Source organism: Cervus canadensis, chromosome X (genome assembly GCF_019320065.1).
Source record: "Cervus canadensis isolate Bull #8, Minnesota chromosome X, ASM1932006v1, whole genome shotgun sequence".
In the NCBI taxonomy this organism is placed as follows: Eukaryota; Metazoa; Chordata; class Mammalia; order Artiodactyla; family Cervidae; genus Cervus; species Cervus canadensis.
Window position 1 is genome coordinate 143,635,205 of NC_057419.1, and position 27,254 is coordinate 143,662,458.

At 39.6% G+C, this 27,254-nt stretch overlaps 1 long non-coding RNA gene across 6 annotated transcripts in view; it reads right to left on the minus strand.

The window, feature by feature from the left end:
* The window catches only part of LOC122435167, a 98,107-nt gene that overhangs the window by 27,379 nt on the left and 43,474 nt on the right, over positions 1 to 27,254 (minus strand). For 3 of the 6 annotated variants that reach the window (XR_006267604.1, XR_006267603.1, XR_006267605.1), the window contains exons 4-8: positions 17,000 to 17,135; positions 15,405 to 15,548; positions 13,144 to 13,279; positions 9,918 to 9,966; positions 2,929 to 3,009 (exon numbers count right to left, since the gene is read on the minus strand). This is a non-coding gene — a long non-coding RNA (uncharacterized LOC122435167). Of the gene's footprint in view, positions 1 to 2,928; positions 3,010 to 9,917; positions 9,967 to 11,279; positions 11,363 to 13,143; positions 13,280 to 15,404; positions 15,549 to 16,999; positions 17,136 to 27,254 lie in introns of all 6 variants that reach the window. The other 3 variants (XR_006267607.1, XR_006267608.1, XR_006267606.1) reach the window with 2 other exon arrangements.

The following is a 27,254-nucleotide window of genomic DNA, read 5'->3' on the forward strand; positions in this document are numbered from 1 at the left end:
TGTGGCTCAGATCATGAACTCCTTATTGCCAAATTCATACTTAAATTGAATAAAGTAGGGAAAACCACTAGACCATTCAGGTATGACCTAAATCAAATCCCTTACGATTATACAGTGGAAGTGACAAATAGATTCAAGGGATTAGATCTGATAGACATGAGTGCCTGATGAACTATGGACAGAGGTTCATGACATTGTACAGGAGGCAGTGATCAAGACCATCCCCAAGAAAAAGAAATGCAAAAAAGAAAAATGGCTGTCTGAGGAGGCCTTACAAATAGCTGTGAAAAGAAGAGAAGCAAAAAGCAAAGGAGATAAGGAAAGATATACCTATTTGAATGCAGAGTACCAAAGAATAGCAAGAAGAGATAAGAAAGGCTTCCTCAGTGATCAATGCACAGAAATAGAGGAAAAAAATAGAATGGGAAAGACTAGAGATCTCTTCAAGAAAATTGGAGATACCAAGGGAATATTTCATGCAAAGGACAGAAGTGGTATGGACCTAACAGAAGCTGAAGATATTAAGAAGAGGTGGCGTATGACAAAACCCACTGAAATGTTGTGAAGTAATTAGCCTCCAACTAATAAAAAATAAAATAAAAAAATTAAAAAAAATTAAAAAAAAAAATAAGAAGAGGTGGCAAGAATACACAGAAGACCTATACAAAAAAAGAGATCTTCACGACCCAGATAATCACGATGGTGTGATCAGTCACCTAGAGCCAGACATCCTGGAATACAAAGTCAAGTGGACCTTAGGAAGCATCACTATGAACAAAGCTAGTGGAGATGATGGAATTCCAGTTGAGCTATTCCAAATCCTAAAAGTTGATGCTGTGAAAGTGTTGCACTCAATATGCCAGCAAATTTGGAAAACTCAGCAGTGGCCACAGGACTGGAAGAGGTCAGTTTTCATTGCAATCCCCAAAAAAAGGCAGTGCCAAAGAATGTTCAAACTACCACACAATTGCACTCATGTTACATGCTAGTAAAGTAATGCTCAAAATTCTCCAACCCAGGCTTCAGCAGTATGTGAACCGTGAACTTCCAGATGTCCAAGCTGGTTTTTGAAAAGGCAGAGGAAAGAAAGTTAAAGTGAAAGCCGCTCAGTCTTGTCGACTCTTTGTGACCACATGGACTATACAGTCAATGGAATTCTCTAGGCCAGAATACTGGAGTGGATAGCCTTTCCCTTCTCCAGAGGATCTTCCCAACCCAGGGATGGAACCCAGGTCTCCCGCATTGCAGGCAGATTCTCTACCAGCTGAGCCACAAGGGAAGTCCAAGAATACTGGAGTAGGTAGCCTATCCCTTCTCCAGCTGATCTTCCTGACCCAGGAATCAAACCAGGGTCTCCTGCATTGCAGGTGAATTCTTTACCAACTGAGCTATGAGGGAAGCCCAGAGGAACCAGAGATAAAATTGCCAACATCCATTGGATTATCAATAAACCAAGAAAGTTGTAGAAAAACACTTATTTCTGCTTTATTGACTATGTCAAAGCCTTTGACTGTGTGGATCACCATAAACTGTGGAAAATTCTTGAAGAGATGAGAATACCAGACCACCTGACCTGCCTTTTGAGAAATCCGTATGCAGGTCAGGAAGCAACAGTTAGAACTGGACATGGAAAAATAGTCTGATTCCAAATCGGGAAAGGAGTACGTCAAGGCTGTATATTGTCACTCTGCTTATTTAACTTATATGCAGAGTACATCATGAGAAACGCTGGGCTGAATGAAACAAAAGCTGGAATCAAGATTGCCAGGAGAAATATCAATAACCTCAGATATGCAGATGACACCACCCTTATGGCAGAAAGTGAAGAGGAACTAAAGAGCCTCTTGATGAAAGTGAAAGAGGAGAGTGAAAAAGCTGACTTAAAGCTCAACATTCAGAAAACTAAGATCACGGTATCCAGTCCTGTCATTTCATGGCAAATAGATGGGGAAACAGTGGCAGATTTGATTTTTTTGGGCTCCAAAATCACTGCAGATGGTGACTGCAGCCATGAAATTAAAAGACGCTCACTCCTTGGAAGAAAAGTTATGAGCAAAACTAGACAGCATATTAAAAAGCAGAGACATTACTTTGCCAACAAAGGTCCATCTAGTCAAGGCTATGGTTTTTCTAGTAGTCATGTATGCATGTGAGAGTTGGACTATAAAGAAAGCTGAGCACCAAAGAATTGATGCTTTTGAACTGTAGTGTTGGAGAAGACTCTTGACAGTCCCTTGGACAGCAAGGAGATCCAATCAGTCCATCCTAAAGGAAATCAGTTCTGAATATTCATTGGGAGGACTGATGTTGAAGCTGAAATTCAAATACTTTGGCCACCTGATGTGAAGTACTGACTCATTTGAAAGGACCCTGATGCTGGGAAAGATTGAAGGTGGGAGGAGAAGGGGACGAGAGAGGATGAGATGGTTGAATGGCATCACCGACTCAATAGACATGAGTTTGTGTAAACTCCGGGAGACTGGTGATGGACAGGGAGGCCTGGCGTGCTGCAGTCCATGGGATTACAAAGAGTTGGATATGACTGAGCAACTGAACTAAACTGAACTGAATAGCAATGGGGGCTATCTGAGCCCTGGTCCTAAGAAAGACATGGTGAAAAGTCATTTCTCACTCTTTCTCCTACAGAGATTACATGCATCTAGGGGAAGGGAGCAAGCAACTCTCTGACATGTGCTGACTTGAAGGTCTGATAGCAGGTTCTCTTCATTCTTTGGTTTTACAGAATCTCCTAAGAGCTGCTCACAACATACCTGTGTTGATCCTAATCCAGTCCCCACCCTGGGAAGACAGGCTTGCTTTTGACTCACCTGATGAGCTCAGTGAGAGATGGCACCAGGGTGTTTGTCTAACTTCTGCTCCTGGACTGCTCCTTATGTTAATACATTGATAAGAAAATTTGGGACTCACCCTATAGTCACCAGTGCAGCGGCTCTCAGATCATACATTTTCCAGCCATACCACACCAAGATTTCTGCCATGTGTTGCCTCCTGAGAGGCAAAATTCCACAAATTACTACCATTTCTTGACAGACAATTATCCATTCTTCCATTCACTGATACCTTAATATATACTGAGCTTTAGGGCCCATACTATTCCATTGGAAGTGTCTTCTTAACTCCACAGTGCAAATAAGAGTGTAGAAAGGACAAATTCAAGGGTTATTTCTGAGATGAGCTTCACATTAACTTTGCTTTTCCAATTTATTTTTATTAGTTGGAGGCTAATTACTTTACAATACTATAGTGGTTTTTGCCATACATTGACATGAATCAGCCATGGATTTACACGTGTTCCCCATTCTGATCCCCCCTCCCTCCTCCCTCTCCATCCCATCCCTCTGGGTCTTCCCAGTGCATCAGCCCTGAGCACTTGTCTCATGCATCCAACCTGGGCTGGTGATCTGTTTCACCCTTGATAGTATACTTGCTTCAATGCTATTCTCTCAGAACATCCCACCCTCGCCTTCTCCCACAGAGTCTAAAAGTCTGTTCTGTACATCTGTGTCTCTTTTTCTGTTTTGCATATAGGGTTACACATTACCATCTTTTTAAATTCCATGTATATGCATTAGTATACTGTATTGGTCTTTATCTTTCTGGCTTACTTCACTCTGTATAATGGGCTCCAGTTTCATCCATCTCATTAGAACTGATTCAAATGAATTCTTTTTAACGGCTGAGTAATATTCCATAGTGTATATGTACCCAGCTTCCTTATCCATTCATCTGCTGATGGGCATCTAGGTTGCTTCCATGTCCTGGCTATTATAAACAGTGCTGCGATGAACATTGGGGTGCACGTGTCTCTTTCAGATCTGGTTTCCTCGGTGTGTATGCCCAGAAGTGGGATTGCTGGGTCATATGGCAGTTCTATTTCCAGTTATTTAAGGGATCTCCACACTGTTCTCCATAGTGGCTGTATTAGTATAACTTTTAAGGTTGCTTAAGTTTCAAGGATTTGAAGATTTTTAAAAAAAAAATCTCTCTTTGTTCTCTCATCAAAAGTTTCAGGAAGCGTTTTCTGCATTCCCTGTTAACATTCTTCACTTCCCACTGTCTCCTTATCTCACTGCACTGTAGCTTCTGTCCCTGTGATTGCAATGAATGTGCACTCACCGAGGTCACAAGCTACCTTTTTGGTCACTAAGTCCAATACTTTCTACAAATATATTAATATACAAATACCATTACTTTTTAATGACCATCTAAAATATGTACACTTGCATAGACTGCTCCTAACAAATCTTTGACATTTTCCCCAGTTCTGTAGCATGAGAAACTGGGTACAAACCCAAAATGCTCTGTTCCAAACTGTGCAGTTCTGAGCTAAGTCCTTATGTCTCTGTCCCTTATCATTTCATCTATGAAATGTGGGTTAACACCATATCTAATTCATACTACTGCTGTAAGCACAATGAGTCAATACATAAAAAGCACTTGGTTAAATGCATTTTAGTCATTTTTATTTCTTTGTTTATATCTTCACTGGCTATGAGCATTTCTACCATCCCTGTGGTATAAACTGATTTTTAATCACTGACTCGGGGAGGTATGCTGACAGAAGGTGAGTGGGTCACAAAACTCAATGTATGATGAGAACTTATCTTTTGTACATAAATATGTAAATACAGACACACATGCACAAATGTATAAATAACAGCAAGAGAAAATTTCTAGAGTATGATAAGTGTATACAAATAACTGATTCACTTCTCTGTACATCTGAAACTAACACAAAACTGTAAATCAACTATACTCCAATGACAAGTTTTTTTTTTTTTTTATTTTAAAAAAAGGACATACAAAAAAAAAAGGACATACAAATGAAAATCTTAGTGGGGCTTTTCTTTTGGTGATATGTTTCAGGATATTTTCTTTCCTTTTTTAGTAATTGATTTTTTACTCTACTAAACACCCCACAGTACACACTGTTTCAATTATTTAAAATAATAAAATCCTGAGAAATTGAAGCATTCTTAGCCTTACAGGAAACCTACAAGAAAGCAACTCAACTTTAGAAAAGGAACACCCAGAGGCATAGGATGGGAGACGAGATATTGGGGGAGTACCTACTGGTAGGACAGGTCACAGGCCCCCAAATTCTACACTACATTAATTATTATCAATATTTAAACCTCTGCTTAGTTAATTAGGAGAAAAACATGGTACTTTACTGTGTTTCATTTTGCTTTACCTTGATTGAAAAAGTAGGGTCTTATCATCTGAAAGGCAGTAGCACACACTGCTTAGATGAAAGGCTCAGGAACTACAAAACTGTATTCAAATCAAAGCCCCACCACTTGCTACCCCTGTCCTCACTGTGCTTCAGTTCCCTCATGCTCAAAGTCTCCTCATAGGTTATAGTGAGGATGAAACTAGTAAGTATACTTTTAGCACTTATACCACTGTTGGTCACTGAGGAAGACAGCAATAAATATTTATCATTCTTATCATCCTTATCATACCTAAACTGACCATTATTATTTCTACAGTCATTGTTATTATTGTGTGGGCTTTCTGTTCCCTCCAAATAAAGCCCCTTAAATTGGAAGCATGCTCACCAGTTTTGCCAACCAGTTAGCCAAGTGCAGCTTTCCTCTTAGGAGGAAAAGTGAAGAGTGATTCATATATCAAACATGGTGTCTCTTCAGGCGCTTCCCAAGGGACTAGTTTCTGATAGGGAATCAGTCTACTCTGGATGCCTGGGGGCCACTGAGAACAAATGAGAGCTCTGCAGCCTATTGTGCAACCAGAGAACCTGCAGCACCACAGACATCAGAGAGAGAAAGAGATTACAAACTCCAAAGAAGAAAAGAAGTCCAGCAAATCTCTCAAACTGGGAAATTACCTGAACAAAGCTGGAGAACATGCATCCTCAAAAAAGTGTTGTAAGGCCCCCAGAATTTCCAGCCAGGTTGGGCTGGAGATGATATTACCCTGTATAAAACCAGGCCATGAAGACTGGGAGCAGGGGACTTCCCTGGTGTTCCAGTGGTTAAGAATCCACCTTACAATGCAAAGAACGTGGGTTTGATCCCTGGTCAGGGAACTAAGATCCTACATGCCATGGAACAACTAAGCTCAAGAGCCACAACAAAGATCCAGTATGCTCAATTAAGACCTGACAGAGCCAAATAAAAAAAATAGCTTTTAAAAAAGACTAAGAGAGAAGACTGCTTTTTCAAATCCCAGAAAAGAAATAATAAAGGCATGCAGAGAAACCTGGCCCAATCAAAGGAACAAAATAAATCTAGAGAAATGAATCATAAATAAATGATCGAACATTATGTGACAGAAAATTCAAAATTATCATCAGAGACAATGAAACAAAATCAGGAAAGTGATCATGAACAAAATGAATATATCAACAGGGATAGAAATTATAAAAAAAAAAAAAAAGAACCAAACAAATTATGTAGCTGAAGAATACAATAATTGAATTGAAAATTTCATTACAGGAGGTGATGGAATTCCAGCTGAGCTTTTTCAAATCTTAAAAGATGATGCTATGAAAGTGCTGCACTCAATATGACAGCATATTAGGACAACTCAGCAGTGGCCATAGGACTGGAAAAGGTCAGTTTTCATTCCATTCATTTCTCAAAGAAAGGCAATGCCAAAGAATGTAGAAACTACTGCACAACTGCACTTATTTTACATGTTAGCAAGGTAATGCTCAAAATCCTCCCAGCTAGGCTCAATAGTACATGAACTGAGAACTTCCAAATGTACAAGCTGGATTTAGAAAAGGCAGAGGAATCAGATATCAAACGGCCAACATCTGTTGAATCATAGAAAAGGCAAGAGAATTCCAGAAAAACATCTGCTTCCTTGACTATGCTAAAGCCTTCTACTGTGTGGATAACAACAAACTGGAAAATTCTTCAAGAAATGAGAATATCAGACCACCTGACCTGCCTCTTGAGAAACCTGTATGCGGGTCAAGAAGCAACTGTTAGAACCGAACCTGGAACAATGGACTGATTCAAAATTGGGGAAGGAGTACATCAAGGCTGTATACTGTCACCCTGCTTATTGAACTTATATGCAGAGTACATCATGTGAAATGCTAGGGTGGATGAAGTACAAGCTGGAATCAAGATTGCCATGAGAAATATCAATAACCTCAGATATGCAGATGACACCAGTCTTATGGCAGAAAGCGAAGAGGAACTAAAGAGCCTCTTGATAAAGGTGAAAGAGGAGAGTGAAAAAGGAGGCTTAAAACTCAACATTCAAAAAACAAAGATTATGGCTTCTGGTCCCATCACTTCTTGGCAAATAGACCAGGAAACAATGGAAACAGTGACAGATTTTATTTTCTTGGGGTGCAAAATCACTGCAGATAGAGACTGCAGCCATGAAATTAAAATAATACATTTGCTCCTTGGAAGAAAAGCTATGACAAACCTACACAGTGTATTATTAAAAAGCAGAGACATTGCCGACAAAGGTCCATAACGTCACAGCTATGGTTTTTCCAGTAGTCATGTACAGATGTGAGAGTTGAACCGTAAAGAAAGTTAAGCACTGAAGAATTGATGCTTTTGAACTGTGGTGTTGGAGAAGACTCTTGAGAGTCCTTGGACTGCAAGAAGATCAAACCAGTTAATCTTAAAGAAAATCAACCCTGAATATTCACTGGAAGGACTGATGCTGAAGCTAAAGCTTCAATACTTTGGTCACATGATGCAAAGAGCCGACTGACTGGAAAAGACCCTGATGCTGGGAAAGACTGAAGGCTGGAGGAGAAGGAGATAACAGAGGATGAGATGACTGCATGGTATCACTCACTCAATGGACATGAGTTTGAGTAAGCTCCGGGAGTTGGTCAAGGACAGGGAATCCTGGCGTGCTGTAGTCCGTGGGGTTGCAGAGAGTCTACATGACTTAGTGACTGAACAACAACAACAGAATATTTGATCAAGCAGAAGAATCAGCAAACTTGCAGATAGGTCATTTGAAAGCATGGAGTCAGAGGAACAAAATGAAAAAAAAAAAGAAAAAAGTGAAGAAAGCTTAAGAGATTCATAGTACACCAGGAAGAAGATCAGTATATACATTATAGGACTCCAAGAAGGAGGAGAGGGAGAGAAGAGGGCAGAGAGTTGATTTGAGGAAATAGTGGCCATGAATTTCATGAAATGGACATCTAAATTCAAGAAGCTTAAATGACTTCAACTAGTTCAGTTCAGTTCAGTTCAGTCTCTCAGTCGTGTCCGACTCTTTGTGACCCCATGGACTGCAGCTCACCAGGCCTCCCTGTCCATCATCAACTCCCGGAGTTTACTCAAACTCATGTCCATCGAGTTGGTGATGCCATCCAACCATCTCATCCTCTCTCGTCCCCTTCTCCTCCTACCTTCAGCAGGATGCCTTTCCCAGCATCAAGGTTTTTTCCAATGAGTCAGTTCTTCACATCAGGTGGCCAAAGTATTGGAGTTTCAGCTTCAGCATCAGTCCTTCCAATGAATAATCAGGACTGATTTCCTTTAGGATGGACTGGTTTGATCTCCTTGCTGTCCAAGGGACTCTCAAGAGTCTTCTCCAATACCACAGTTCAAAAGCATCAATTCTTCAGCACTCAGCTTTCTTTATAGTTGAACTCTCACATCCGTACATGACTACTGGAAAAACCATAGCTTTGACTTCAACTAGGATGAACACAAACAAGCATTACAACAAACTGTCAAAAGTCGAGACAATGAGCAAATCTGGATACCAGCAAGAAAAAGTGGATCACCATGTATCAAGAGAGGTCCCATAAAATTATAAGCGGATTTCTCAGAAGACTAGAAGGGAGTCCGATGAGATATTCAGTATTGAGAGAAAAAAATCCCAAACAAGAATACTTTATCTGACAAAAATTTGCTTCTAAAATGAAGGAGAAATAAGAGACCATCCCGGATAAACAAAACCTGAGGGAGTTCATCACAATTAGACCTACCTTGTTAAAAATGCTAAAGAGAGTTCTTCAAGTTGAAACCAAAGGATGTGAGATGGTATCATATATACTTAGTAAAAACTGCATTTCAAATTTTGAATTTTGATCTTTCCCTGAGCTAATGATATGTGATATGATACTCTCTTGTAATGCTGGGCAGTGGCATTGAGCCACAGCTCAGTGAGTCACAAGACCATGAGGGTAAACAACCGGTACTCTTCCAACCAATCTGTACCCATACAACCATTTTGCTTTTCACCTCAGTCCAGCATTCAATAAATTACATGAGATACTCAACACTCTATTATAAAATAGGCTTTGTGTTTGATGATTTTGCACAACTGTAGGCTAATATAAGTGCTCTGAGCATGTTTAAGGTAGGTTAGATTTGGTATGTTTGCTGTATTAAATGCATTTTCAACTTACAATGGGTTTCTCAGGATGAAACACCTATGATCAATCAAGTAGCAATGAATGATTCTAGCCCCCAGACTGAACCCTCTAAGCACATATCCCACTAAAGGAGACCAGGCTCCTTTGGAGAAATGGCTGATTCTAGCTCCAAAGAAGGAATTATACACATGCGTCTAGACCACACTCTCATACCAGAAAGCACATCAAAAGGACTCAGAAGCCAGCTTGAAGGGCCTCCCACTGGTCAAAGATAGAACAACTTGACACCAAGTAAAATAATGACTACAATGGACAAATATATAAATGTCTAATATATATATTAGACAAATTATATTAAAAATTATATATATTAGATTATAGAAAAATTGTATAAATTAGACAAATATATAAATTCTAAAAGAATTTATTCTAAAAGAATTATTCTAAAAGAATATTCCAAAGGAATTATAATTATATAAATTATAGACAAATTATATAAATTAGACAAATATATAAATTCTAAAAGAAAAGCAGAACACAAAACCAATTCACTGCTCACCTTTGGAGGATCCCAGGGAAAAGGCTCATTCTTTCAAAAAGTGGAAATACTGCAAAAGAATTAAAAACATTAATCCTGCCCTTCCTGTGCAAACTATACCTCAGAGTAACCTAACTGTTGATGAGGGGAAGTTTGTTTCATAGAAGAATTATGGCTAATAAATGCCTATGAAATCACAGAATTTGAACATCACCTTTTTACAGACGTTAATGACAAGCAGATCTAGGCAACTATGTTGGGAGGCTACAAAAAAACATGAGGTAAGAAGCAGATGGGATACTTTCTAATGGATAGATCAGGTTGATAACACCTGAATCCAGTGATCAATTTAGTGCCAGAAGAGACAGCCAGACAAAATGAGCCTCCTGGTGTAAGATTAAAAGATGTACAACATTAAATCTGAAGCATTCTTACCAAAAAATGTGAACTGGATCAAGCCTCTAAATCTAATCACCACTTTTACAGTAATAGAGGAGGAAGGCAGAGGAATACAAACAACAAAACAATAAGGATATATTCAACGGAATGAGGAATATAAACTTCACAGGACAAAAGATGCAATTTCTTAATCAAATGGGTGGAAGGTTAAAAAGAAAAGGAGGCCTTTTTTATATACATGAGAATTATGACTTCAGAGAAATCACAATTAAAACCACAGTAAGATACTATAGCATGCTTACCCGAACAACAAAAATGAGAAACATGGAAACTACCAAGTGTTGCCAATGATAGGGAATATAGACTGAAAAGAACCCTTTGAAAACTATTTGGCAATTCCTACTGAGCTTAGTCCTATGATGCAGAAATGCCTCTCTTAGGTCCGTGCCCAAGAGAAAGAAAATAAAAATCTACCCAAAAGCTATGCACAAGATCATTCATAGCAACATTATTTACAGTAAGTCAAAAACTGGGAAATACCCAAACCTCCATTATAAATACATATATTGTGAAATATCCACACAATATAATACTGTACACCAATGAGAATGAATGATCTACCACTACAGACAACAGTAATATAAATCACATACACATTATGTTCACTGAAAGGAGCTAGACACAAAAGAGTATATGCCATAAGATTTCAGGAATTTTTCTTCTAATCTCCCAACTGAGTTTGGGGAAGAAGAAGTACCTTTTAATTGAAGGCACTTAGTGTTGTTCTATGTTACCTGCAGGTTAACCTCAAAGAAGCATGTATCCTCTGAGTCAAGAAGTGATTCACTACATATAGGAACACAGGCTAGTGCCATGTCTGATGGACAGAAAACTGAGTGGTAGACAGGAGTCACCCAAGGGGAAGACCTAACCCACTAACCCTATGTGACATTCGGTAGGTCACCGCACTTCCTCTGGTCTCACCTATCAAGTGAATCAGACTATCCCTGATGCTCAACCAGAAGACCTCAGACATAGAGCAATAAGATCACCATTCGGACAGCACTCTGAAATCATAAAAAGAATAGAATTCACCATGGGAGTCCACATAACTATTTTAATAGCCAAATTGTCTAGTGCATAGTAACTGTAATAATTATTACTTTTTTGTTTTTATAATTATTTTTTCATTTTTCTTAAATAAATGCTCTCTATAAATGGAAAACAGCTATTGAAACATAGTCTTCATCCAAACAGATACGGTCTTGGCCTAACATCAGTCACTATGGCTGTTACATCTCAACACGTCTTTTTCTTCTTCATAAGTGTACCAGTTAAAACTGTGATGGCTCAGATGGTAAAGAATCTGCCTGCAGTGCAGGAGACCCAGTTTTGATCCCTGGGTTGGGAAGATTCCCCGGAGAAGGGAATACCAACACACTCTAGTATTCATGCCTGGAGAATTCCATGGACAGAGGAGCCTGGCGGGCCACAGTCCATGGGGTCGAAAAGAGTCGGACACGACAGAAGCGACTAACACTTTCACTTTTAGGAGTGTGGGCTCTGGAGACAGACCAGGGCCAAATGCAAGATCTGTCACTTATAAAACGTGTGAGTGTAAATACTATCACTTCACCTTACAGTCACTGGATTGGCTCCTGTCTGGCTTTTTGACCTCATCTACCACTCCACACTTCGTCTGCCAGGTTCCAATCACTCAAGCTCATCATCTCCTCCTGGAATAACTGGTGCTCGCACAGTGAAAGGCTGCTGACAAAAAGGTCTGCTCGGGCCTGGCATCTGCTTGTCTTTCAGGGCTCAGCTCAAATGTTACTTCCTAAGAAAGAGCTTCACTGACAACCCCATGAACAGTAACCTCTGACCCAAAGTTTTCTACTCCATTTATGTGTTTATTTCCTTCAAAGCACTCATCCCCATATGAAATTGCCCCACTTACAGACTTGCCTGCTTATTGCCAGTTTTCCCAAACTAGAATGAAAGAGTCAGGGACCCTGTCTATCTTGTTTCTCTGGGTTGTGTCCCCCTGTGCCTAGTTCAATGCCCTGCATATAAATCAATTTAAAAAAAAGTTTGAAGGAATTGTTATCTTATCTGAAACACAGGAGCAGACACAGATATTAAAAACTGAAACTGGAGTGTGGGATTAGCAGAGGCAAACTATTACATACAGGAGGGATAAGCAACAAGGTTCTACTATATAGCACGGGGAACTGTATTCAATATCCTGTGACAAACCATAATGTAAAAGAATATGAAAAAGAATATGTGTGTATATATACACATAACTGAGTCACTCTGCTAGACAGAAGAAATTTAACACAACACTGTAAATCAACTATACTTTAATACACATTTTTAAGCTACCAAAAAACACCTGAGTGACAAAAGAAACTGAAAATACACATCAAAAGATTCAAAGTTTTAAGAACACCTTGTTGCAAACCAACAGCAGTGTTTTTCACTAAGGTAAGCCAGAACCAACTGTTTGACACTTCCTACCCACCTCCCCTCAGACCTAGACCGAGCCAAGAAATTGGCAATTTCAACAAGCACCTCTGACAATTTTGATAAAGTGGTCCACAGACCACATCTGAAAAGATCCTGACCTAAACATGTGACATTTGTGTAGGACTACTTTAACGTCTGCCATGCAGAGTTCTAATATATCTGGAGTTTGTCTGTTAATGTAGTACACTGGTCCTTCCCTCCCACCTACAACTACTGATTGCTTTCCCACATGATCACAATTAAACTCCACAATAATTCTGGGTGGTTGGGAGCATTATCCTGTTGTATAGACAAGGCATGGGAAAGGGTAGTGACTTACCTAAAGTGTCCCAATGATGGGGGTCCAATCTCTTCACTCTGAAAGGTTGTTGCTGAACGATAAGATGCCAGGATTCTTGGCCTCCGGAGGAGATGGATTCAATCCCGGGCCAGAGACGAGGCTGGATCGCTCAGAGCTTTTGTGTAATAAAGTTTTATTAAAGTATAAAGGAGATAGAGAAAGCTTCTGACATAAGCATCAGAAGGGGGCAAAAGAGTACCCCCTTCCTAGTCTTTAGCTGTAAGTTATATAGTCACTCACAGTCTGTTAATGAAAAGAAAGGAATGTCTTAGAATTTAGAATGGCACCAGATGATTCATCCCTGGCCATAAAATGATTGACTTGAATCTTGTAGAAGGGCAGATTACCAACAAATAGTTTCATTTACATAGATTAGGGGAAAAATATCTGAGTAAGTAGGTTAGGCCATTTGGCGCAACTTACAGAGTCTGGGGTAAATTAACATATCTTAAGACAAACATTTCCATAAGAAAAAGAAATGTATTGGTTAACTCTAGGTTTGAGAATAGTTAGCTTCAGGTGAAACCAGGTGTCATAGCAACACAGCATTTTAAGAGAAACCTCCTTTTAAATTTGTATAGAGAAGAAAAAAAAATATCGCTGGTTTGTTTCCTCCTGCGCTTAAGAGAGATAAAAGTGTCTGACACTTGTAGCCTATTTCCTCCATTTGGAGACCCCTGGCCTTCCTGCCTGTTACCCTCTCAACTCTTGCTCCAGGAACGTGACTAGCAGACTCAATACCACAACTGGTTCTTCTCTCAGTTCAGTTGAGTTCACTCGCTCAGTCGTGTCCAACTCTTTGCGACCTCATGGACTGCAGCATGCCAGGCCTCCCTGTCCATCACCAACTCCCGGAGTTTACTCAAACTCATGTCCATTGAGTCGGTGATGCCATCCAACCATCTCATCCTCTCTCATCCCTTTCTCTTCCCGCCTTCAATCTTTCCCAGCATCAGGGTCTTTTCAAATGAGTCAGTTCTTCGCATCAGGTGGCAAGGTGTTGGAGTTTCAGCTTCAGCATCAGTCCTTCCAATGAATATTCAGGACTGATTTCCTTTAGGATGGACTGGTTCAATCTCCTTGCCATCCAAAGGACTCTCAAGAGTCTTCTCCAACACCACAGTTCAAAAGCATCAATTCTTCAGTGCTCAGCTTTCTTTATAGTCCAACTCTCACATCCATACATGACTACTGGAAAAACCATAGCTTTGACTAGATGGTCCTTTGTTGGCAAAGTAATGTCTCTGCTTTTTAATATGCTGTCTAGGTTGGTCATAGCTTTTTTTCCAAGGAGCAAGCATCTTTTAATTTCATGGCTGTAGTCACCATCTGCAGTGATTTTGGAGCCCACAAAAATAAAGTCTGTCACTGTTTCCCTGTCTATTTGCCATGAAGTGACAGACTGATTCTAAAATTCGTATTGAAGTGTAAAGGACCTAGACTATGAAAAACAACTTTGAAAAAGAACAAAGCCAGAGGATCAAAACTACCTGACTTCAAGAATCATTACACATCTTCAGTAATCAAGACAGTGTGGTACTTACTGCCAGCAAGGAAGACAAGGATATCAATGGAATAGAATAAGGAGTCCATTTCTGGACTCAGACAGCTGATTTTTGACAGCTGTAATGGCAATTCAGTGAAGAAAAGATAGTCTTTTCAACAAACGGGGCTGGGACAAATGAATATCCACATGCACAAATATAAATTTTGATATGTGTAATGCACCATATACAAAAGTCAACTCAAAATTGAGCACAGACCCAAATATAAAACATAAAATTTCTAGAAGAGGAGGTCACAGGAGAAAATCCTTGTGACCTTAGGTCAGGTAAGATTCCATAGATGCAAAACCAAAACTACAATCCATAAGTGAACGGACAAATAAATTGGAATATCCCAAACTTCAACATTTCTCCTATTCCAAAGACTCTGTTGAGAGACTTAAAAGGCAAGCCACTCACGGGGAGGAAATATCTGCAAATCATGTATCTGATAAAAGTCTTGCACCCAGAATATAGAAAATTTCACAAAGGTAAACAGGAAAACAGACACTCAAACAAATGGACAAAATATTTGAATAGACACTCCACCAGAGTAGATATACAAATGTCAAATAAGTGCATGAAAAGATGCTAATCATCTTTTGTCAAACATTCAAAGTCATTAGGGAAATATAAATGAAAACTATGTGATACCACTATACCTCTCTGAGAAAGGCCAAAATTTAAAAGACTTACCATACAAAGTTTTGGCAAGGTTGTGGAAGACGGAACTCTCGTACACTGCTGTTGGCAGTGAAAAATGGTGCAGCCACTTTGGAAAAGTTTAGTGTTTTCTTATACCATTAACTTCACATCCATCACATTATCCAGCCATTTATCCTAGAGAAAGACAGTCTATGTCTATACAAAGACTAATATACAAATGTTAGTAGCAGCTTTATTTACCAGAGTCCCACATTGGAAACCACCCAAATACCCATTAACAGATCAATGGATAAAACAAATTGTGGTATAATCATATAATGGAATCTTAGTCAACATTAAAAAGAAAAGTATTTGTATGTGTAACAGAAGGATAAATCCAGAAATAATTAGGTCAAAGGAAAGAAGACAAAAACTATACATCGTATGATTCCATTCATATAACATGATAGGAAAAGAAAACTAATCTATAGTAACAGAAGATCACTAGTTATCTGGGAAAGGGGTAGGGTGATGTAGAGAGAGAGGTAGGTAAATTACAAAGGAGCACTAGGATACTTTTTAAGTTGATGGATATGTTCATTATCTGGACTGCAGTATTGGATTCACAGGTGCATATATATATCAAAACATCAAAGCATATACTTTAAATATGTACATTATATTGTATGTTAACCATACCTCAATAAAGTATTTGGAATATATTTATATATTTAAAATTCTCTGATACAATTAATCAGTTGAAAGATTCCCACAATTATGCTCTTATAGTATTAACAGGTCCACATTATGTTTTATCAGATTGGCCCACACAACATATAGCCAAAATAGAAATAATCATTTGCAATGAAATGTATCCAAATATTTAAGGAAAGCTGATTTCTATCTGAAATACAGAAATAAAAATATTATATTCTAGGAAAATAATCATAATGGTATTTAAGAGTAACTGGTTCTTTTGGAGAATGAGGCTGAGTATCATTATAAGAGAGTAAACTCTAGGGTGATTATTTTTAAATATTAAGTTCCAATAACTGACATTTTAGACTAACACTTGGACTTCACTGGTGGTCCAGTGGTTAAGACTGCACTTCCACTGCAGAGGGCATGGGTTTGATTATTGGTTGGGAAACTAAAATTCCCACATGCCATGAGGTGTAGCCAAACAATAAATAAATACACTAACACTTGCCTCTTTGAAAAATTTCAATATACAATGGAACAAAAAAACATGGTCAGCAGAGAACAATCTATATTACAATCTCAAATTGCTAGTAGAGCTAAAAACTGTATATTTCCACATTCATCTGAGAGCTACATGGGAAATGATGATTATTATTTGTACAGTGAAAACAATTTGGTATATTTATTGCAAATGCTTGTTTAAGACTAAGTAAGTTCCTTCATCAACTAGACAATTCATTGCTTTTCAACCAAAAAGGAAAAAAAAGTCTTCTCTCAGATGGGCCTCAGGACTACTACTATGCATGTAGCTAGCACCTGATGGAATGATATTCCACTTGCTAAATCTCTTTCCCATGATGAGATCAAAATAGCTTCTCTACTTTTAGGTTAGAAGCTTACAGGAGCTATTTCACAACATGCTTTTATCAGATCTATGAACTCACTTGAGTCAGGCCTCATATCCAACTGAAGATGTGAAGTGTTGGGGTCTGCTGAGGACCGTGCCCTTGAACAGAGTAGAAGTAGAAGCTCCATCAGCCATCAGGACACTGATCCTCAGAAGCGGTCTTCTTCACACACCTGATATGAGAAAGGACACTGGCATGAGGGCTGCACAGGGAAAGACACATCAGCAATCAACATGGTTTACCGGTGTAACTGTGTGCCCCGCACGGTGCGAGGCACTGTGTTAGTGACAATGACATTGAAATAATTGGGTAGTGATCATAACAACCAGATGTTACAATGAGCTTCACACTACGGACTTTTTCATCTCCTTTCCTCATCTATCCCTTAACAACAAAGTGGAAAAGGAGTAAGAAGTGGCCTGAATTCATACAGACGTTCATTATCCTGCAATAACCACAGGGCCATTGGCTTACTCATGTGTTATCACTGAATGTTCTCAGAGATCCTGTGGGGGAAAGATTCTTATCCCCGTGTTACAGAGGGGAAAGCTGAGGCCAAAGAGAATCACTACCTGTTTCACCTCCCGCGCCCCTGCCTTTAGGAGGAAACTGGCTCCAGAACACCCTTGAAGCAGGACACAATACTCACTGGGGCCAGGCGGGACCCCTGTGCTTTACCTACGAGACAGTGGGGCACCGAGACCCAAAGCGGGAAACCGGCGACTTGAGTGTGGATCCCTTTGTTTCCCCATACCCCAGGGCGGTCCAGCGCCCACCGCAGGAACTCACTTTCCCAACTCAGTTTCAAACACCTGAAGGCAATACCTACTCTCCTCGCCGCCACCGGGCGCTTTTGTCTCCATTAAAAAGTCGCCAAGGTCGCCTTGTTGACGTCACGTTTCTATAGTAACCGCCAGGTGGTAAGTGTGTGCCCGGGCACTATGTGTGTTTAGTCACTCAGTCATGCCCAACTGTTTGCGACCCAATGGATTGTAAGACAACCAGGCTCCTCTGTTCATGGGCTTCTCTGGGCAAGATAATTGGAGTGGGTAGCCATGCCCTTCTCCAGGGGATCTTCCTGACCCAGGGATCGAACCCAGGTCTCCCGCACTGCATGCAGATTCTTTACTGTCTGAGCCACCACTATGTCCCTTTTCATCAGAACAAGACACCTCCTGTCTTCAGACCAGCCATCTTAGATGACCCTTCCTATAGGCCAGGTCAGGGGAAATGAGCAATCAGATTCACGATAAAGACATAGGATGGTAATAGATGGTGTTGGAGCAATGAAGGGGCGATGGACACTGGAATACACTGTTGACGCCAAATGAGCATATCCACTTTCTGATGCCCATGTTATTACAGCAGAATGATTTGAATGGCCTTGGATACAGAAGTCCTATTTCTACCAACAAGAGAATTTGGGGTGAGGGAGGGTTTAGGAAAGGATTCCCAAGGTGATTCTTTTTTCTTGTTTAATTAATTTATTTTAATCGGAGGCTAATTACTTTACAGTATTGTAGTGATTTTGCCATACATTGACATGAATCAGCCATGGGTGTACATGTGTCCCCCATCCTGAACCCTCCTCCCACCTCCCTCCCTATCCCATCCCTCAGGGTTGTCCCAGTGCACTGGCTTTGAGTGCCCTGTTTCATGCATCAAACTTGGACTGGTGATCTATTTCACATATGGTAATGTACATGTTTCAATGCTGGTGATTCTGACCTGCATCCTGGTTAAAGGGCCCTAATTGAGGAGGCGCAGATAAAGAAACTACATGAGTTCTGCGATCTGTGGGGGACAGACAGCTAATATTTATAAAGCTTAAAAAAAATACATGGCCAAGGGATAGGTTTTTCAACTTGTTGGCTGAATTTATTCCTCACCACAACCTTGCTAGTGAGGTATTAGGATCCTCTCCATGGATGTTAATGCCTCCTAACCACAGAGACAGATGGCAAAGAAGATAAAAGTCCAGGCTTCCCACTCAATCTTTATTAACATGGGGAGGGACAGGGATGGGAGTAGAAGGGAAGTGGTGCCTCGTTACTACTGCTTGGTTAAAGTAGAATTTCACTCCCCACCAGGCTTCCACTGATACCACCCTGGAAGGTAGGGAAATACACTTCCTTACTGCTCTCTATGTGGCCTCCCTCAACACTTTGCAGGGCAGTAAGGTGGGTGCTCATTTCCACCAGGTGGGGATGACAGTCCCTCTTTCCCATGGGGTCTTCTCTGATACCATCCCAAAGAGTGGGGGAGGGGTGCCTGGTTACAATCAAGTAAGTGTGGAATCCACATTTCCCACTCAGTCTTTGCTGCCATGGTGAGGGCACAGCTGTGTTTTACTCTGTGATGTTAGGGCAGTTGTTGTCTAAAAGCTTTCTTTCTTTTCTGGTTCCGTGTCGAGCTATTCTTGCCTTTTCCTGTTGGCATTTTTGAGTCACTTGCTCTTCCAGCACCCCACCTCGGACATACGAGACAGAAATAAAACCAAAGGAATTCAATGCATGCCATACCTTGGGTCCCCAAGTCCCAAGATACTTTCTTTTTTCTTTCCACCTTTCAGAGTTCTATATTTGTTTTATATGTAATATCCAGAGATTTTAGCTGCACCTTGCAGAAGAAACACAAGTGTAGGGATTTCCCTGGTGGTCCAGTGGTTAAGAATCAGTCTTCCAATACAGGGGACGCAGGTTCCATCCCCGATTGGGGAACCAAGATCCCACATGCCACAGGGCAACTAAGCCTGCACTGCACCTAGAGAAGCCCATACGTGCTATAATTAGAGAAAGATCCAGCCACAATGAGGATCCAGCATAGCCAAAAAAAAAAAAAAAAAGTAAATTAAAAAAAAACAGGAAGAAGTGTACACACTCCTTCTGGTCTCCAAAACAGAAGTTCTTTCCATCTACTTTTTTTAAATTAAATGATAATTTATTTATTTTAAATTGAATTTTAAATTTATTTTAAATTTAATTTAAATTGGAGGCTAATTACTTTACAATATTGTGGTGGTTTTTGCCATACATTGACATGAATCAGCCACAGGTGGATATGTGTCCCCCATTCCGAATCCCCTTCCCACCTCCCTCCCCATCCCATCCCTCTGGGTTGTCCCAGTGACTGGCTTTGAGTGCCCTGTTTTAGGCATCAAACTTGGACTGGTGATCTATTTCACATATGGTAATACACATGTTTCAATACTATTCTCTCAAATCATCCCACCCTTGCCTTTTGTTTCTTTGTAGGTCTTTTGTTTCTTTAGGTAGATTTATTCCTAAGTATTTTTTTTGTCACAATGGTGAATGGGATTGTTTCCTTAATTTCTCTTTCTGTTTTCTCATTGTTACTGTATAGGAATGCAAGGGACTTCTGGGTATTAATTTTATATCCTGCAACTTTACTATATTCATAATGTAAGTAAACAATACATCCATATAGACCTTTATGTACATTGACTTTTTCACTTAACATTATATTCTGGAGATCCTTCCATAGCTTATGTGGAAATTTTCATCATTCTTTACACCTTACTTAGTGTACACTTTTGTGTGGTTATTTGGTACTTTATTCATCCATCACATAACTGATGAAATTTAAGTTGTTGCCATTCTTTTGCTGTTCAAATAGTGCCAGAGTGAATATCCATATCTATATTTTTATTATATCTAAAATCTTTTTCTATCACTGCCAATATATCATCAGGATATTCCTATATAAGACCTGTGAGTCAAAGGGTAAAGGCATATAAAATTCCCCACCATATTATAAAATGCCCCACCATAATGATTGCATTAGTTTCCTATGACTACTAAAATAAATTACTACAAACTTAGTGTCCTTAAACAACAGAAATATTATTTCATAGTTCTGGAGGCTAGAAGTCCAAAAACAGTTTCAGTGGGCCAAAATCAAGGTGTTGGCAGACTTAACTTCTTTCTGAGACTATAAGGGAGCCTCCTTGCCTCTTTCAGCTTCTGTTGGCTACCAGCATTCCTTAGCGTGTGGCTCCATCACTCCAGCATCTGCATCCTTGGCCACACTGCCTTCTCCTCTTTTCTCTGTGTCAACTGTCCCTCTACTCCTCTCTTATAAGGACACGGGTCTGCCTTTAGGGCTCATGTGAAAAATCTAATCTCCCCATTTTGAGATCCTTAACTTAATTACCTCTACAAACACCCTTTTCCATATAAGGCAATATTTAGAGGATCCAGGGGTTAGAACGTGCTATCTTTGCAGAGACCATTAAGCCTACTACAGTGAGCTCACCATTTTGCATCCCTGTGAGCAGGGTGCAAAAGGAGATGGTTTTCCACATTCTCACCCACTGTATTGACAAACATCTGGATCACTGCTAATCTAAGAGTAAAAAAACTAGTATCTTAGTGTAGTGTTAATTGCATCTCTCTTAATTAAAATAACCCAGAGACTTTTTTCATATATTTAAAGACAATCTATTTTTTTCTGTTAACTTTGATAGGGTTTTTTCATGTTTTTATATTGATAAGTGTTTATATTGGAGGGATATTAATGCTTTGTTAAAGATATTAGCTGCAAATGTTTTTCCCAGTGTCTTTAATTGGCTAGTGTATTTTTGCCATGCAGAGTTGTCATTGTTATTCTCATGTCCTCAAATATGTCAATTTTCTTCTTTAATGCTCCTGGTTATTGATTTATACTTAGGAAAATTTCCTCTGCTTCCAGATCATATAATCCCCCTGTTTTCTTCCAATACTTGTATGGACATTTCTTTTATTTTTCTTCCAGTACTTGTATGCACATTTATTTTATATTTCATTCAGAACCATTTTGGAATGTATCCTGCTATAAGATATAGAAACGGGTCCCTTTTTATCTTTTTAACCTTATGGTTATCTAGTTATCTCAAAACCACTTCTTAATCCTCCATCATATCTCCACTGATTTGTAATGCTGCTTTTGTTATGGTCTAAATTTCTAATTATAATTGGGGCTATATCACTATTTTCTATTGTTCCATTAATTTTTCAATTTATGGACCAGTAAAATAGAAATTAAAATAATACCTTCTATTCACATTGACTTTTCTCTTTAACATAGACGGAGTCTGCTCTTTGTGTCTAGAGGCCGTCAACCATGGCAATCTGCCGCACTCCCCACTCAGGCTTCCAGAAGACTCTGCCAGGTCTGTGTAAGACGCAGCCCCTCCCTCCCACCTTCCACTGCTCCGCGGCGGATTTTCAAGCTGCAGTTCAGGCTTCTGTCACAAGGTGGCACCAACGTATCGCCATCCTCAAATTCAACAAAGGACAAGGAGAAGCAAAAAAAAAAAAGCAATACCCTCTCTTAGAAGGCAGCCTGTGAATGTGTAAAATGGTTCTTTTATCTGAAAAAAACTGACAGTTGTAAAAGACTGTAGAAACATGTACTCCGGGGCCTGCATAAGGTGAAACACTGTTGGTCGTACCTTGGCAGTGAGTGGTGGGTGGGCAAAAAGGAGCACAGGGCAAGGGGGAAAGTGGCTTGAGAGACCAATGGGGCATAGGAGTGGGGTCTAAAAAGCTGTGTCCAGTGTTGTGGACAAAGGATGACAGGTGGTGGAAGAAAGTCTGAGAAGCCTGTACAGAGGTGGGGTAATGGAGGGTGAATACCCTGTTCTCTGGGAGGGGCCCCTCTACAGTGTGGACCAGTCAACCTACACTGTTGAGGTAAGTTATGGCTGAATGAAAATAATGCACCCACTTCTGGGCATACACACCGAGGAAACCAGATCTGAAAGAGATATGTGCACCCCAGTGTTCATCGCAGCACTGTTTATAATAGCCAGGACATGGAAGCAACCTAGATGTCCATCAGCAGATGAATGGATAAGGAAGCTGTGGTACATATACACCATGGAATATTACTCAGCTATTAAAAAGAATTCATTTGAATCAGTTCTAATGAGATGGATGAAACTGGAGCCCATTATACAGAGTGAAGTAATCCAGAAAGACAAAGACCAATACAGTATACTAATACATATATATGGAATTTAGAAAGATGGTAACGATAACCCTATATGCAAAACAGAAAAAGAGACACAGATGTACAGAACAGACTTTGGGACTCTGTGGGAGAAGGCGAGGGTGGGATGTTTCGAGAGAACAGCATTGAAACATGTATATTATCAAGGGTGAAACAGATCAACCAGCCCAGGTTGGATGCATGAGACAGGTGCTCGGGCCTGGTGCACTGGGAAGACCCAGAGGGATCAGGTGGAGAGGGAGGAGGGAGGGGGGATCAGGATGGGGAATACATGTAAACCCATGGCTGATTCATGTCAATGTATGGCAAAAACCACTACAATACTGTAAAGTAATTAGCCTCCAACTAATAAAAATAAATGGAAAAAAAATAATGCAGACTTGTGGTCAACAGCATTTGGAACTGCTTTGAATACATATGAATTTTCCAAAAAGTGTTGATATCAAAGAAAACAAACCATTTAAGACATTTTTTACTCTTTGCAAAATAGTTTCACAGTGTGTGGAGGGGGCTGTGTGATGGAGCTGGGAAAGCATCATTGCACAGCTTCCAGGGAACTGAGAAGGGACAGGCAGGCCATCCCCAACCCTTTTCCCTGTGTTTCATGTACTTTCCCTTCCTCTCACTTTCCTCTCTATTCCATGCGCTGTCTTATCTCCTTCCTCTTCCTTAAAGTGGGACATCACAGAAGGATGTGGACACTGAGCCCCAGAAACAGAATTCAGTAGACAAGAACCAGCTGTGATATTGAATCTTCTAGACAGGTTCCTAGAGCAAGAGTGAAGAGATTGGGCCCCATCATCAGGACACTCTAGGTAAGTCACCACCCTTCTCTCCATTGTCTTCTATACAACAGGATAACAGTACCCAATGCTTCTGACCACCCAGGAGTATTGTGGAGTTTAGGTATGTGCCCATGTGGGAAAAAAGTCTGTGTCTGTATGTGGAGGGGGAGGACCAATGCATTTTTGAGTAATTACATTAACAGAGATCCCAGAAATCATAGAACTCTGCATGGTAGGCATTAAATTAATGCTACACAATGTCAGCAGTTTGGTCAAAATTTTCCCACGTGTGGTCCACAGTAAGATCCCTGGAGTTCATTCTAGTTTGGGAAAACTGGCAATAAGTAGGTAAATGAATAAGCAGGGCAATTTCACATGGGGATGAGTGTTTTGAAGAAAATAAACACATAAATAGAGCAGAAAACACTGGGTCAGGGATTACTATAGATGGGGTTGTCAGTAAAATGTTCTCTTTCTGTACCATTAGCCTGATGCCTACCGTGTAGTGAAATTCCCATGCTAGATTGAACAGGAGTGGCGAAAAGAGGCATCCTTGTCTTGTTCCCAAAGGGTTGTTACTTTGAGATTTAATTAATAGGTGAAATCCCTTTGAACAGTGCTAGGCACAGTAACAGCTCAATAAATGTTAGACTTTGTATAAATATGAGCAACTTGATATTTTCATAGTTTTGATAGTTTTACAGTTTTCATGTGTCTTTAATAAAGTCTAATAATCTTGTAGCTGAATCCTATTCATCACCTGAGACATACTTTCTTGTTTTGGGGGTTTTATATGGATAAAAAATGGACATATAATATTAGTTTCAGGTGTACAACATAGTGATTCAATATAAGAACTCAATTGAGGAGCTTCACTGACAACCCTATTCAATGGGAAAAGAAAAGTCTTTTCAACAAATGGTGCAGGGGAAGGTGGACATCCATATGCATAAAAAAGAAGTTACACCCTTACTTTATACCATATTTTAAAATGAATTCAAAATGGATCTAAGACCTAAACATAAGAGCTAAAACTATCAAACTCTAAGAAAACACTGGAGGAACCTTCATGACACTAGACTTGGCAGTGATTTCTTGAATACAACAGCAAAAGTATAAGGAAACAAAAGAAAACATAAATAAATTGGACTTCATCAAAATTTAAAACTTTTCTGAATCAAAGCACACTGTCAGGAGAGTGAAATGACAATATACAGAATGGGAGAAGATATTTGTAAATCAAATATCTGATAACAGATTAATATCTAGGATATATAGAAGTTTTATAACTCAGGAACAAAAACAAAAACTAACAACACAATGCAAAAATGGAGAAAGGACTTGAATACACATTTCTCAAAAAAAGATAAACAAATGGACAATAAGCACATGAAAAGATGCTCAACACTAGTCACTAGGGAAATGCAAATCAAAACCACAATGAGAAACCACTTCACATCTAATGGTATGGATATTATTTTTTTTTAATGGAAACTAACAAGTGTTGGCAAGGTTATACAGAAACTAAGACATTTGTACACTGTTGGTGGGAATGTAAAATGGTGCCGTCTGTGCAGAAAGCAGTATGCTGGGTTCTCAAGTAAGTAAACACAGAATTACTATATTATCTAACAATTCCACTTCTAGGCATATTCCCAAAAGAACTGAAAGCAGAGCCTCAAACAGATACTTACACACCAAAGTTCATAGCAGCATTATTCACAATAGACAGAAGGTGGAAGCAACCCAAGTGTCCATCAGTAAGATCAATGGATTTTTAAAAATCTGATATACACATACAATGGAATATTATTCAGCCTTAAAGTGGAATAAAATTCTGATATATGCTACAACATGGATGAACCTTGAAAACATTACGCTATGGGAAATAATCCTGACCCAAAAGGACAAGTACTGTATGATTCAACTTATATGAGGTATCTCGAATAGGTAAACTCAGAGACAGAAAGTATAAGAGAGGTTACCAAGGACTGGGGGAAGAAGAGAATGGGGAGTTATTGTTTAATCAGCACAGAGTTTCTATTCGAGATGATAAGAAAGCTCTAGAAATACATAGTGGTAATGCTTACCCAACATTGTGAATGTAAGTAAGGCTACTGAACTGTACACTTGAAATTGGTTAAAATTGAATTCTATCATGTATATTTTACCACAGTTATTTGTAAAACAGTGTCATTTCAAGGGAAAGAAGGAGGCAAAAGGATGAGAGAAAGAGATGTTACCACAGATGCAAGGATAGAAGTGAGAAAAAGTTTGGAAGATGCTATTCTGCTGGCTTTGAAGATGGAGGCCACAAGCCTCAATCCATGAGCCAGAAGGGGCCACAAGCCTAGGAATGCAGTCAGCCATTCCAGTCAGCTGGAATAGGCAAGGAAACTTGTCCTCCCCTAAACCCTCCAGAAGGGATGCAGCCCAGGTGATATCCTAATTTTAGCCCAGTAATACCCATTTTGGACTTCTGTCCTCCAAAACTATGAGGATAGATTTGTTGTCACTGTTTTGGCAGCACCGCTTGTGGGATCTGAGTTCCCCAACCAGGGATTGAACCAATGCCCTAGGCAGTGAAAGCACAGAGTACCAACCACTGGACTGCCAGGAAATTCCCTAGATTTTTCTTGTTTTAAATCACTAAACAAAAAGTGAGTTGTGGCCAAATAATGGGGTTTTATTCATTTTGAAATTCCCTTGCCTGTTCTTTTTTGAGCTTTCTTTTGATGTAAACAACTAACTTAATCTCTGGCTTTTCATTTTTAACAGAAACTATTTTCATTCTTGTATGAGGCATCATTTCCTGTCTTATTCCATTCGTGCTGCTATAAGAAAAATACCAAAAACCGCAAGGCTTATAAACAACAGAAATATGTTTCTTGTAGTTCTGGAAGCTGGAAGTCTGAGATCATGCTGCAAACATGGTCAGGAAAAGGCCTTCCTCCAGGTCACAGGTTTCACACTGTATCTCCACATGGTGGAAGAAGCTCTCTGAAGTCTCTTATAACAGCATTAAGCCCATTCATTAGAGCTCTGCCCTCATGACCTAATCAACCCAAGACACCCCCCATCACCTTACAGGTTAGGATTTCAACATATGAATTCTGAGGGGACACAAACACTCAAACTATGGCACTTCCTGTATCAACAAGTTTTAACTCTGTTCACTAATACTTTTATATCATTAAAATCTGCATAGGCTCTTGTTACATGTACATTTTACCACAAAGACTTTTTCTAAAACGTGAACTGACAAGGATTAGCCTCATTGCTAGAACTGAGCTTAATTTTCTGTCTGCTGCCTATCTTGTTTTTCTGGTTATAAAGACCATTTTCATTCAGCTCTAAACACACTTAGCATTGTTCTGATGGAACACAATAATTTCTTCTCCATGTGTCTAGAATTACCTTTGCTTTTTGTTGGGTGCGCGTGCACACACACACACACACACACACACACACAGATGCTTAATACTCCTTAGAGT